Genomic DNA, 13,870 nt, shown 5'->3' with positions numbered 1-13,870 from the left:
AACAAAGAACAGCTAACCAAAGAAGAACAAGCTTAGCGGAGAAAATACGAAAAAAATTTTGAATTAATGTTTCTAATTAGCAAGGGCTTTCACAAAGACGTAAAAGCAAATTTTGCTTTTCTGATTAATTAGAACACCAACACAAAGAACTAGACTCTAATTGGCAGTTCTTCTAGAGAACTAGGATGGAACAGATGCAACCAACAGTAGAATATGTGTTAATTTTTAAAAGTGCACTGAAAATCTTGTGTCACAGATATATAGATAGACGATGGTTCTTATGCTTAAACACTTTCAACAACTATAAAGGCTATGTAGCTGGTAGTATAGCAGAAAAGTTTGGACAAAAAATACTAAACTTTGCAAAGTTTTTGTCCACTTAGCTGTAAGGTAAAATATTGACTGAAATGACCTTTGAAAACATCTAGAATTGTTCCTCTTTCTATGAATGATTCCCTAATTATCAGAGACATATTTTCAATATTTGCTGTTAATTTTAATGGAAGAATTTCACAATACACTCAAAGAATACGAATTTCTTCCTCCAAGATAAAAGGAGGCACAGATCATTAATGTAAAACAAATATGCCTAAATTAAATGAAAAGAGAAAAAGAAATTAAGGAAGAAATTTGGGACAGGACCCATAACAGCACTGCAATTAAAAAGATAAGGAAAGCAAATTCTCAGGAAAGACAAATAAATCCTCCAGCCTCCAAGATGAGAAACTTGCTTTTAGGGGGGAAAAAAAAAGATTAACATTAAAGAATAGCAAGTTGAGGCGATTTAAGAAGTAAATTCAAAATACGGCAGCGAAAACTTCTGAATGCCAAATTTTAAGAATACTGATACAGTTTGGTTGTGTCCCCACCCAAATCTCATCATGAACTTTAGTTCCCATAATCCCCACGTGTCTAGGAGGGTCCCTGTGGGAGGTAACGGGGGGTGGTTTCCCCCATCCTATTTTTGTGATAGTAAGTTATCACTAAGATCTGATGGTTTTATAAGCGGCTTCTCCCTTCACTCAGTTCTCATTCTTCTCTCGCCTGCTGCCTTGTGAAGGAAGACATGTTTGCTTCCCCTTCCGCCATGACTGTTAAGTTTCCTGAGGCCTTCCCAACCATGTGAAACTGTGAGTCAATTAAACCTCTTTCCTTTATAAATTACCCAGCCTCGGGTATTTCTTCACAGCAGCGTGAGGACTAATACATACACCCATTAGTCTCAAAACAATTCTCTCAAATTTTGATATACAGACCTTTAAAAAACAGACATCATCTACATGGCATTCTAAATTTTCTGATATTTTCATTCTTTACTAGCCACTTTCATTCTGCTGTCTCATTGTCTAAGTAAAATAATTTCAGAATGAATAACATAATAAAATGTAAGTATACTAAAGCATAAATACTTTCTCTTAAAAATAACTTTTAAGATCCCATTTAAGCAGAACCTAGATTTCTCCACCTTGTGTTTTCCCAACCATGGGCAAGCTCTTTAATTTTTTTTACCTCGGGTTCTTCATCTAAAGCAGGCGTTTTTGTTTTTTTTCCTAATTGCTTCAGTGATTACGTAAAAACAAAATGAGATAAATGGCCAAAAATGGTCTGTATAACATTTTTGCAATAAAGCATAAATGACAGAAGTGACTAAAGCTTAAGTGATCCTTAACTGTCCAATTTCCTTCTGAAACTTTACTATACATTACTACTATCTCTTGCCTTTTCTGTTTTTCCAAGTAATAATCTCTTCTTTTCTCTATTTACCCTAACCTTAAGAAACTCACAATTCAGATGAGAAAATATTTACTGGTTCTTCTGTAAAGATGTTCTAAAGATGTAGCTATATCTTTTGGTTAAATGAAACTAATCCTGAAACTTTTTTAAAAATAAAATCCCTACATTTTAAAATAAAATGTTTGCTAAAATACATGGTTTCTTTACCTTCCTAAATGGTGTTCTTTGGTAATGTTAATAGCAGTATTAAGGGCCAGACAGTTGAGTAAAAAAAAAATTACTTCTAAACTAAATGTTCCCACAAATGCTATTTTTAGGTCACGTTTATACACTATTCATACTTTTATGTGAATTTCTTAATTATCAGGGTACTCACTGTCATTTTTTAAAAAATGAATACACTACAATTTATCCATCCTTCTGTTAGACATTTAAATTTTTTCCAGTTTTTTGCTATTTCCTCACTGTCATTTTTGATGTATTCCATATGCCTGATTCTACCAGCCAGTTTTCTGTTTTCTAGACTTTACTCCCATATTCATATCTTTATAATAGCTTTAATGATATATAATTTACATGCCATGCAATTCATCAATTTAAATAAAATGTACAATAGTTTTTAGTATATTCAGAGTTGTGCAACCAATACCACAATCAATTTTAGGACATTATTAACACTATAAAAAGAAACCCTATATCCATTAGCACTCACTCCCATTTTCTCCCACTCTCCAATCCCAGCCCTAGGCAACAATCAATCTACCTTCTATCTCTACAGCATTGCCTATTCTGGACATTTCATATAAATGGAATCATACAATATATGGCCTTTATGACTGGCTTCTTTCACTAAATTTAATGCTTTCAGGGCTCATCCATTTTGTAGCATGTATCAGTATTTCACTTCTTTTTATTGCCAAATAATATTCTACTGAAGTACATAGCAAGTTTTACTTATCCATTCATCAGCTGATGGATGTTTGGACTGTTTTCATTTTGGGACTATTATGACTAATGCTGCTATGAACATTCTCATATTCATGTTTCATCAATATAGAAAGTCTACTAACTAGTTTATGGTAATGGGATGATGTGGATCATAGGGAGCCTGGATATCCACAGGAGACCAAGCTAGGTCTTTTGTAAGACCTGGAGTGACTCCTCCTTCCCTTAGAAGTCAGTCACTTCCTAGAATCCGCTTACCTTCATCCCCTCCGCCACTACCCCTCAGTTCACATCTCATCTGGATCACTTCCACAGGCTAAACCTGCCTCAGCCTCCAGTATTACCCTCCTCTAGTCCATTCACCCCAGGACAGGGCATTCATTCTAAAACGAATGAATTGACTTGGCACGGTGGCTCATGCCTGTGATCCCAGCATTTTGGGAGGCTGAGGTGGGCAAATCACTTGAGGCCAGGAGTTCAAGACCAGGCTGGACAAATGGCGAAACCCCATCTCTACCAAAAATATAAAAAATAGCTGGGTGTGGTGGTGTGCACCTGTAATCCCAGCTACTAGGTAGGCTGAGGCATGAGAATTGCTTGAACCTGGGAGGCAGAGGCTGCAGTGAACCGAGGTTGTGCCACTGCACCCCAGCCTGGGCAACAGAGTGAGAATCTTGTCTCCCCCCCACCCCCCAAAAAATCATTTCATTTCCCTGTATCAATCTGCCAATGAATCCCTATGGCACTCAAGATTAAAGTAAAATGGCTTACCAAGCAAAGGGCCCTTGGATGATCTCACCTCACCAATCTCCATAATCCTGACCTCTCGCTATTTCTGCTGCACCTGTGAGGAACAACTGGAGTCCGTTATTCCAAAGGCCTTGCTCCCTCTTCTCACCATTGAACCTTTGTACATGCTGCCCTCTCTGCCTGGAATTACCCCCAGTAGCTGCTTCCCCTTATGATGGAACTGTTTATTTCCTACCTTTTTTTCAATATGCCATCACCTCCACAATGACATACACTCCAAGTGAGCAAAATATGTCTTTTCTCATTACCAGTGGATCTAGCATAATCAACAGCATAGAGTGGATTTTCAACACTATTTGTGGCTCTCATGAGGAAATGCTATGCTTATTAGTATACCTAAATAATTCCTGCGTAAGAAGGACTTTCCTAGGCTCTAGGGTTGATAAAAAGCTGGTAATGAAATACAAAACACAAACCTTAACCTTGGCTTACCCCTCTACAACACATGCAAGCAACCCTCCCGTCAGGTCACATGGTTCATGATGGGACTAATATCCCTACTTCCTCACAGCCTCTAGAGTGACCAGGACTAGCCAAAATGCTTGCCTTAATTTCAACCCCCTGGCAAGATTGGCTCAGAAATGGGCAGGTAATCCAGCATGGACCAGTGAGAGTCATTCCTATAATTTTTTTTTAGAGCTATCAGGAAAGATCCTTTTGAGAGGGGATTGTTGACTGTTAAAATGACATAAGGCAGAGCTGCTAATGACCTTCTCTGCCATGACATAAGGTCCTAATTGAAAAAAGCCAACACAAGAAAATAGAGAAAAAGAGAAGGTCCTGATGACATCATTTAATTCCTTCCATCCAGACTTGCCCTGAGCCAGCTGTAGCTTTGGACTTCCCACTTACAAGGGGTAATAAGTTCCAGGTTTGCTTATACTGGTTTGAGTTGCATTTCTACACTTGCAGCCAAGGAGTCCATGACTACACACGTCAAGAATCTATCTTCTTGTGTTAGTCTACCTTAGGCATTAAGAGACTATACCTATCTTTCAAGCATCTGCCATTCTGCATCACCATTTATATAGTTTAAAGCTCAGACGAAGCATATGCCCTACTCTTAGGGATACCTTAGTAGAAGCCATAACCCCTTGCCTCAGAGCTGAGTTTCTACCATTTCCTTTGGTAGGTAAAACAATGAAGGTAGGCTGCCAGAGCCAGGGTAGAATCCTAAGACCCCAGGAAATTGGGACATCTGAAGCTTTCAACCTATAATGGGGAAAATGATAAAAGATAGCACAGAATTAGACCAACTGAGGGGCGATCGTGATTCTGTTGCTTTCATCCTTAGAGATGTAAGGTAAATCAAAATTCATCTGTTTTCTCAGAAATCAATTTGCTGAAATTGAAGGGTCAGGTTTGGTTGTATAGGCTTCTTCCAAATTTCATGTAAGATATAGAAATACTGACCCACACACAATATACCAACTACTTCCCTATGGGTGGAGTAAATAGGGTAGAACCAGTTTTTCTGAATACAGTGTTCATGAAATGTTAGAAAATTGAGTGTTAATCTAAGCTAGATTTCTGGGTGACAGGAGAAGATACTGAAATTGAGACATCATCTGTGTCCTCAGTGACTGGTATAGTACAGTAGAAAGAATGATATGACCAAGAATAATCAGAAAATTGGAGTTGAGCAGAGGATCTACACCAAGTAGCTTTGGGGCTTTTTCCTACTAGTTAGTTATGCCTCATAGAAATCCATTCTACCCCTTACTTCCAGGCTCTTTTTCCAGAAGAATGACTTTGCATAACATTGTTGAGGGCTTCCCACTCATACAGGATCTTAAGGATGGGAGGCCAGTGTGAGCTCTGTGGAGAGCATGCCACACGAGATAATGGGCATCTGCAGGGGAAGGCAGAGGGCTGGGAAGATGTGGTGTACACATCTGCATCCTGGCTATGGAAGCTTCTAATGTGAATTAAGCACTGGGAACCAGTTATTAAAATTTAGGAAAAAATAGGCTGGGCATGGTGGCTCATGCCTGTAATCCCAGCACTTTGGGAGGCCCAGGTGGGTGGATCACTTGAAGTCAGGAGTTCGAGACTAGCCTAGCCAACATGGTGAAATCCCATCTCTACTAAAAATACAAAAATTAGCTGGGCATGGTGGCACACACCTGTAGTCCCAGCTATTTGGGAGGCTGAGGCAGGACAATCAACCTTGAACGTGGGAGGCGGAGGTTGTAGTGAGCCAAGATAGTGCCACTGTATTCCAGCCTGGGTGACAGCGAGACTCTGTCTCAAAAAAAAAAAAAAAAGGAAAAAATACATTAGAAATTCCAGGTATGAAAGACTCTGCAGTTGCATTAACTTAAATCTCTCTTCCACTTAGGGAGCATAAGCAGTTGGTGATATAGAAAAGATTATGCTGTGGCCTCTTGTAGATCAAGGGAAAAGGTGAATTAAGTACAAGTGGCTAGGGAGCATTCCCAGAAAAGCCTCTAAATTAGGAAACTCATCACCCCCCACCTCTTTGTTTTCTTGGATAGTAGCACAAAAGTAACAACACTCAACAGAATCAGAGACTTCCAAGAAAAGAGAAACATAGCCTTCTCTTCCACGTATCCTGCCTGAACACCATGCAGCAGTCCGTGGCCAAGGGTCAATGCTCAAGAGCTGCTCACAGTACCAGTTTTGAAAACACACAAAGCTTTAGAATTTCAGATCTTCACACCTGCAAAATGGAGATTCTACAACAAAGCCACTATTAATCAGAATACTCATGAGATAACAAGTTACGTTACCCCACTATCACCACCAAATGTGGTTCATCATTATTTATTATTATATACTTCCTAAAAGTATATAATCATAATTTCCTATTTTAGTAAAATACAACATTCAAAATATAATTTTATCTTTCTCTACGACTTAAGATCTTATAGTCCTTAGGTATATCATTCTGAATATTTGATACCAACACAAAATAATGAAACCTAGGGGGTGAGAGATAAGACCAAATGTCTACTAACCCCAACAAATTGGTTAGTGTGTACATATATATGCTGATTTCTAACTTCCTTTCATGAGATTCAATTTAACAGCAATGTAAGAGATTAAAATGCTATTTATTTGAGCATCTCAATATGGGGTTTATGTTAATCCAAGTTCATTATATCCAACTAGATGTACACTGATTATAAAGATTAATACAGATATATGATCATGCATATATCAAGGACTACAAAAACAACTGCCAACAAAAAGACTGTGCAGGCAACAGGATAACCTTATTATGGGTCCCGTCTTTTCTACTAATTAATTACATGAAATCAGCCAGGCCATAAGGCCGGGGACGAAGGCTCATGCCTTTAATCCCAACACTTTGGGAGGCCAAGGCAGGTGGATTACTGGAGGTCAGGAGTTCAAGACCAGCCTGGTCAACATGGTGAAACCCCATCTCTACTAAAAATACAAAAAAAGTAGCCAGGCATTGTGGCACATGCCTGTAATCCCAGCTACTTGGGAGACTGAGGCAGGAGAATTGCTTGAACCCGGAAGGCGGAGGTTGCAGTGAGCCGAGATCGTGCCACTGTACTCCAGTCTGGGCAAAAAGAGCGAAACTCTGCCTCAAAAAAAAAAAAAAGCAGCCAGGCTACTGGACTTGTTTCTTCCCAATCATAAAATTTTCCTGTCAAAAATTCCATGATTCATTCAATATTGCTAATAAGAGTGTCAGCTGGATACTACTAGGGTTGGCGTAATAATAAATCCAAGTGACAGGACCCACATCTGATGTGCAATGACTCTCCAGAGTGATCTCAGTGTCCCCATTTTCTAAAATACTAATGTATGCACAGTGTGTGTGCATGTGCGCACACATATGAATGAGTGTTTTTTCACAAAAACTGAATTTTCATTTTAGTAAACATCCAGAAGGCCACCCACAAGCAGGGCTAAACACTGAGAATAAAATTCAGTACAGACAGAGCTTGGCCCCAGGACTCTGGTTCATGCTGACTTAACTCAGGATCTACTAGTTTATCTTCTAGTGAACACATTCTGTAATTCAGTGCTAACACTGGTATCTTCCTTGGTTTATCCACGAAATTGAAGAGAGGCTTCCAATAGATATTCTAGGCAAAAATCAGAAAACTAATGGGGAATTTAAACTTTGCCATCGATAGGTGAGTCTAGTTGTTCTTAGGGACATTAGTTAAACTGTATCTTTTTTTCCTTCACTCTCAAAGTGGAGATGTGTATTCGTAATGCCAAAATGATGCATTTAAAATGGTCATTGATGAGTTTTTAAGTGCAGAGTCACAACAGATTTCTAGAAGCAATCTTTTAGACTGTTTTTAGTATTGAGTCCAGGCAACAAATACAATTTGCACAAGACCTCACAGCTACCACCTGGGAACAAGTGGGTGATTTACCAACTCACTGACTCTTACACATGTTTGGTTCACTTACACCTTTTTCTGATGCAAGACACAAAGATCAAAGAGCCCAGCCTTAACTTTTATTTGCTATAGTAACTGGTAGAACAATCAGTAAAGAGGCATTAAAAGTCTTTATGTTGTCTACCTACCATTATACAGTATTTTCTGATAATATGTCAAAATAATACAAGATGAGTGTCCCTTACCCAAAATGCTTGAGACCGGAAGTGTTTCAGATTTCTGATTTTTTTCAGATTTTGGAATATTTGCACTGCACTTGCTAGTTGGCATTCCAAATCCAAAAATCTGAAATCCTGTACGTTCCAGTGAGCATTTCCTTTTGAGTGTCATGTTGGTGCTCAAAAATTTTAGATTTTGGAGGATTTCAGATATGGGATGCTCAATCTACATTTATTTGTCTAATTGAATGATTTTTCATTCCCTTTTCTCCAGGTTTACAATAATATGTTTAGCAATAACAATGTTCAGAAGTATTCCTCTTGAATAAATAAGCAACATTCCCCTCCATGTTAGAAACAGCCCTCTCTCCTCCTTACTAGATGACTGCCAAGAATGACAACACCCCTTGACAACAGCTAGGTGTACTAGAAATAGGATGAGAGAGGCTGAAGAACACAAATGATCATCTGCTGGGGTCTACAGGTAACATGCTTCACCACTTTTATAACTCTTTTTAGATTCTCATCCTCAGAATTTCTGGATGGTGCTTTCAAGTGAGAATTTGTGTGAAGCACTCCTTGGATACAAATCTCAAAAATAAACATCCTCCTCTTTCTCTTTCACTCCTATTCTCCCTCTAAAAGGAGGCCTGACAGGGTGGAAGTAGATGGAGGCAAGGAAGTAGTCACAAAGAAAACATGTATTAAAAGAAAATTAGTAGAAATACTCAGTGATTTTCAAGGGAGCAACATCCTAGATAATAAATTTTGTAGTTATTTATCCTCACTTTCTGAAGGTCTTTAGCTCTCATGATACTCATTTGTTCCTAAAAAGCTAGAAAGGGAAGACTGTAATAGGGAGGGACTTTAACACTCTCAGCCACCTTCTCTCTTTGTTATCAAACTGCCTATCAGGTAACTTCAGATAATCTGTGGCTAACTTAATGAGCATCCATTCTTAAGGGATGGTATATACATATGAGGGAAAACGTGTGTGTGTGTAGTGTGTGTGTGTGTGTGTGTGTGTGGTGTATGGAAGAGAGTGTGTATTACTGAAGGGGATTTCAACGTATCATGAGATTGTTAGGAAAGAAGCTTTGCCTCTGCCCTCTGGCAGCGTAAGTGAAGACTTTTAAGGCACAATATGGAGAGAGGACAGAGGAGAGAGGGGAGAAGGGAGAAGGGAGAAGGGAGAGGGGAGAGGGGGAGAGAATTATCTCAACACAAAAACCACATACTAGAAAAAGAACAGATGTCCCAGGGAGCAGGGAAGTAGAATCTATACAGAGAGAATAGATTAGACTCAAGTTGGTATCAAGAATAAAGGACCCTCAAGCTAGGCTTTACATTGTATGCTCAATAAAGCCGGACCTGCTCTACACTTCCCATCTGATGTAGCTACAAGTGACTACTTATAACAATGACATGGTCTTATAATATCCTTATATTCATGATAGCTTTTGAGAGCCTCATGCTTAACCATGTTTTATACTTCTTCAACTAGAGGTATTCTTCAAATAGAAAATATATCAGATACAATTTATTAAGCTCTAGTAAGAAAATTAAAAATCAACAAGAATTTACTTAGAGTCCTGTAGATACCCAAGTGTTATGAGTTCCTATCACTTAGCAGATAAATTTACTATCTAGTTAGACAAGGTTTAGAACACAGCATCCACCATTAAGTGCCCACATACTTCAGCTAAGATTATAACCAAGAGTCATTTTCCTACCTTTTGGTACTTGAGTCCCATTAATCAAGATTCCCCTTATTTCTGTGTTTCATTTCTAACTACTCCTGTTGTGATTATCTAAAATAGACGGCAGGTTGTAGCCTTCATAGCAAGATACGCACATGGCCAAGAACACTGAGAGACAGACAGCCACGGGCACAGTGCCCACTGCCCTTCCTGCACTGTACGCCTACTACCTTATTGTACATTTGCTGATACACTGCTTTGTAATCCCATTCACGTAACTTAGTGTTTGCCATTTCTCTTACTGCACCGGAAGATGTGGGTAGGACTATATATATTGCTTCTGTATACCCAAAACATGCCTACCTTACTGCATGCACTATCACTGCTCCAGAAATGAGTACAGACTAAATTGAAAAATGCTACCGGTTGGATGGGGAATGAAAAACAAATCAGGGCTTTCATGTAATCAACAAGTTCCATTTGTATCACTAGAGGAGGCTCTATGTCATACCAGAAAGAGATTTTTGGAAATATGTAGTTTCAGGTTCAAATTCCAGAACTACCTACCTGACAATATGATTTAATTCATCTCTCTATACCTTAGTGTTTTCAGCTAAAAAATGGGGTAAGTTCTCTCTCCCAAGCTAGTAGTAAGAATTTGATGAAATAAAACGCATATTATGCCTAGCAGAATGTAGGTATGCAAGAAAAGTTTCCTTCTTAAATTTGCACTTCTTTATATTCTAATGTATAAAAAATATTTCCAGGCTGTGTACAGTGGCTCATACCTGTAATCCCAGTGCTTTGGGAGGCTGAGGTGGGAGGATCACTTGAGCCCAGGAGTTCAAGATCAGCCTGGGCAACATAACGAGACTTGTCTCTACACAAAAATAAAAAATCAGCTGGGCATGTTGACTGAGGGAGGAGGATCACCTCTGCCCAGGAGTTCAAGGTTGCAGTGAGCTATGATTGTGCCACTGCACTCCAGCCTGGTGACAGAGCAAGAAAAAGGAAAAGGAAATATATATATATTTCCATCTCTGTTTTAAAAAGATGTGGTCAAACCCTTGCTAGAAAGTAAATGAAACAAACTTTTCAAGAGACTTAACCGTGAGCTACAATATAAATACTCAAAGTTAAAATTTTAAAGGTGGATTTAACCAGTGATTTAAGAAACAGCATGAATTGTTCAAACACTAAAAACATATTTCACAGTATTAATCAAATTACAACTTTATTACGTATACTTAGAAATTGCTTTAAAAGACAGCCAGGCGCGGTGGCTCACGCCTGTAATCCCAGCACTTTGGGAGGCCAAGGCGGGTGGATCACGAGGTCAGGAGATGGAGACCATCCTGGCTAACACGGTGAAACCCCGTCTCTACTAAAAATACAAAAAAATTAGCCCGGCGTGGTGGTGGGCGCCTGTAGTCCCAGCTACTCAGGAGGCTGAGGCAGGAGAATGGTGTGAACCCCGGGGGGCGGAGCTTGCAGTGAGCCGAGATCGCGCCACTGCACTCCAGCCTGGGTGAAAGAGCGAGACTCCATCTCAAAAAAAAAAAAAAAAAAGACAAGAGAAAAAGAAAACAGCAGTTGTGAATAAAGTAAATTCTAGGTAGTAAGCAATTTAAAACCTCTTTTTGTGTTCATGGTAAATACTGTTAATTATATCACAGATACTCATAAGCAACCAAAAACCCTGCGTACTGATTGTAAAGAGCACCTATAATTTCCCCTATATATATTTAAAACAAAACGAAACCTGAGGAAATCTGAGAGAAAGGATGGCCTATTTTTTTTTTAACATTTTATAAAATATAAAGGCCATGTCTGTTAAGGTATGATAACCTGAAATATAGTCAAAATGAAACAAAAACTGTCCAATATAAATTCAGGGTTTTTTGGCCAGGTGTGGTGGCTCACGCCTGTAAACCCAGCACTTAGGGAGGCAGAGATGGGCGGATCACTTGAGCCCAGGAGTTAGAGACCAGCCTGGCCAACATGGTGAAATCCTGTCTCTACAAAAAAACACAAAAATCAGCCGGATGTGGTGGTATACGCCTGTAATCTCAGCTAATCAGGACACTGAGGCAGGAGGACCAATCTAGCTAGGGAGGTCGAGGCTGCAGTGAGCTGTGATTGCACCACTGCACTCCAGCCTGGGTGAAAGAGCAAGACTCTGTCTCAAAAAATATATTAATTAATTAGGTTTTTAAAAGTAATTGAAAGTATTCTCTAGTCACTCTTAGAATGTAGTTTTTTTTTTTTTTAATTTTTTTCTTTTCACTGCTGGAACAAAAGAATGTACTCTTTTCTAAATCAAAGCTGAAATTTGCTTTTGAATTGAAAATCTTCTTCACTTTGCGTAAAAAGGTCCTATATTTGGCTTCTGATTATGGGAATTCTAAATTACTTTTTAAGAATTTTTTTACTGAGTAAAACTTGTGAAGTCATTTTTAAAGAGACGAATCAAAGGGAGTGGGGCTGGGCCCCATTTTTCCATCTTTCAAAACAAAATAACCATGTTAATAGAAAAGCTAAACACACATCCTATTGAAAGCATTATCTGTGTAACCTCATTTGAAGCCACGAAACAGTATAATATCATTTCTGTAACCTGCATTTCCTTTGTTAATTAATGGCAGATATCATGTCTGATAAAATAGGCAAGTTATCAACTTCATGGACTTCAGTCTAGCCAGTAGCCACAATGATATGAGCCTGCAGACCCTCACTGTAGAGAAAATGGCATACACAGCATTAAGCCTTGTCATAGCCTTACCTATAATGACAAAGTCGGCTTGAAACTTTATTTTGAAAATTACTAGTTAATTCTTTTTTGGCTTTCTTGGTCTTTTGCTTGTTTGTTTGTTTGAAGAGAACCAAGTTTCACAAGCCAAAAACTGCAAATGCCAGATTGGGCTGGATTCCCAATTTGGCCTCTAACTGGCTAATTAAATTAGGTGCAAATCACTGGGCAAGTTATTTAACTTCTCAGTGCCTTTGTCTTCCCATCTTTAAAATAGGATCATAATAGTAACTACATCACAGGTTTGAGGATTATGTGAATTACTATGAGAAAGACTTAGAAAGGCTTAGAACACTACTTGGCACATGATAAGCACAATAGGCATGCTAGCTATTATAAATGATCTTTCAGTTCCAAGAATTTTTTATTCACTGTGATGTGAAAGAGGAAAAGTTATTTTTTTTCCTTTTAAAAATATGGAGGAAATAGGCCGGTGTGTGGCTTATGCCTGTAATCTCAGGACTTTGGAAGGCCGAGGAGGGAGGATCCCCTGAGGTTAGGAGTTCAAGACCAGCCTGGCCAACATGGCGAAACCCCCATCTCTACTAAAAATACAAAAAAATTAGCCGACATGGTGGTGCGCACCTTTAGTCACAGCTACTCGGGGAGGCTGAGGCAGGAGAATCGCTTGAACCCAGAAGGCAGAAGTTGCAGTGAGCGGAGATTGCGCCACTGCACTCCAGCCTGGGCAACAGAGCGAAACCCTGTCTCAAAACAAAAAAAAAAAAACCAAAAACAAAAAGGAAGAAATAAATTAGAACATTGGAAATAGATAAACACAGGGAACACACATTATGGTTTAAAGCAATATGCTTTTGCATTTAGGATATGTTAAAAATACATTTAAAAGATAACAGCAATATTTTACAAAAGGCTACCATTTCCTATTTCCAAAAGATACTTTAAAGAGGAAATTTGAACCTGACTTTGATATGTAATATGTCAGTGCACAAGTGCAAATAGTTTATGTGTCAGACAATAAAGATTTTATGAAATTTTGTGAACATTTTGAAGCAGCAGCAACAATTAAACATCTAACCTCTATATTAGAGAAAAAAATGTAACTGTTCCAAAGCATCTAGTTACAAAAAAATCTAAATTCTACTCAGTTAATAAAATAAAATCTACTGTTGCATACTAATAAGAGACTCATCAAACCAAACTAATTTGTCTAATAGATGTTTAAGCCAAAGAATTTTATATTTCTATTCAAATATAACAGCATAAGTAATCATGATACAGTTTTCAAAACACATGAGTTCAAAACTATCTTCTATTTTCATACTCTGTCTTATAACCCAG

The 13,870-nt window shown here is 38.5% G+C and overlaps 1 protein-coding gene across 6 annotated transcripts in view; it reads right to left on the bottom strand.

Annotated features, from left to right (window-relative positions):
* NCOA2 (nuclear receptor coactivator 2) overlaps window positions 1-13,870 on the bottom strand; it is a 301,828-nt gene that overhangs the window by 168,224 nt on the left and 119,734 nt on the right. The window contains exon 3 of one of the 6 annotated variants that reach the window (XM_058444592.1): window positions 5,616-5,733. The exons of the other annotated variants lie outside the window; for them this stretch is intronic. The gene's annotated coding sequence lies outside the window, so the exon portion shown is untranslated. The remainder of the gene's footprint in view (window positions 1-5,615; window positions 5,734-13,870) is intronic. 6 annotated transcript variants of the gene reach the window in all.

Source organism: Hylobates moloch, unplaced genomic scaffold (assembly GCF_009828535.3).
Source record: "Hylobates moloch isolate HMO894 unplaced genomic scaffold, HMol_V3 SCAFFOLD_9, whole genome shotgun sequence".
Classification (NCBI taxonomy): Eukaryota; Metazoa; Chordata; class Mammalia; order Primates; family Hylobatidae; genus Hylobates; species Hylobates moloch.
Note: the sequence above shows the minus strand (reverse complement) of the source record. Positions and strands in the feature narration are given on the sequence as shown.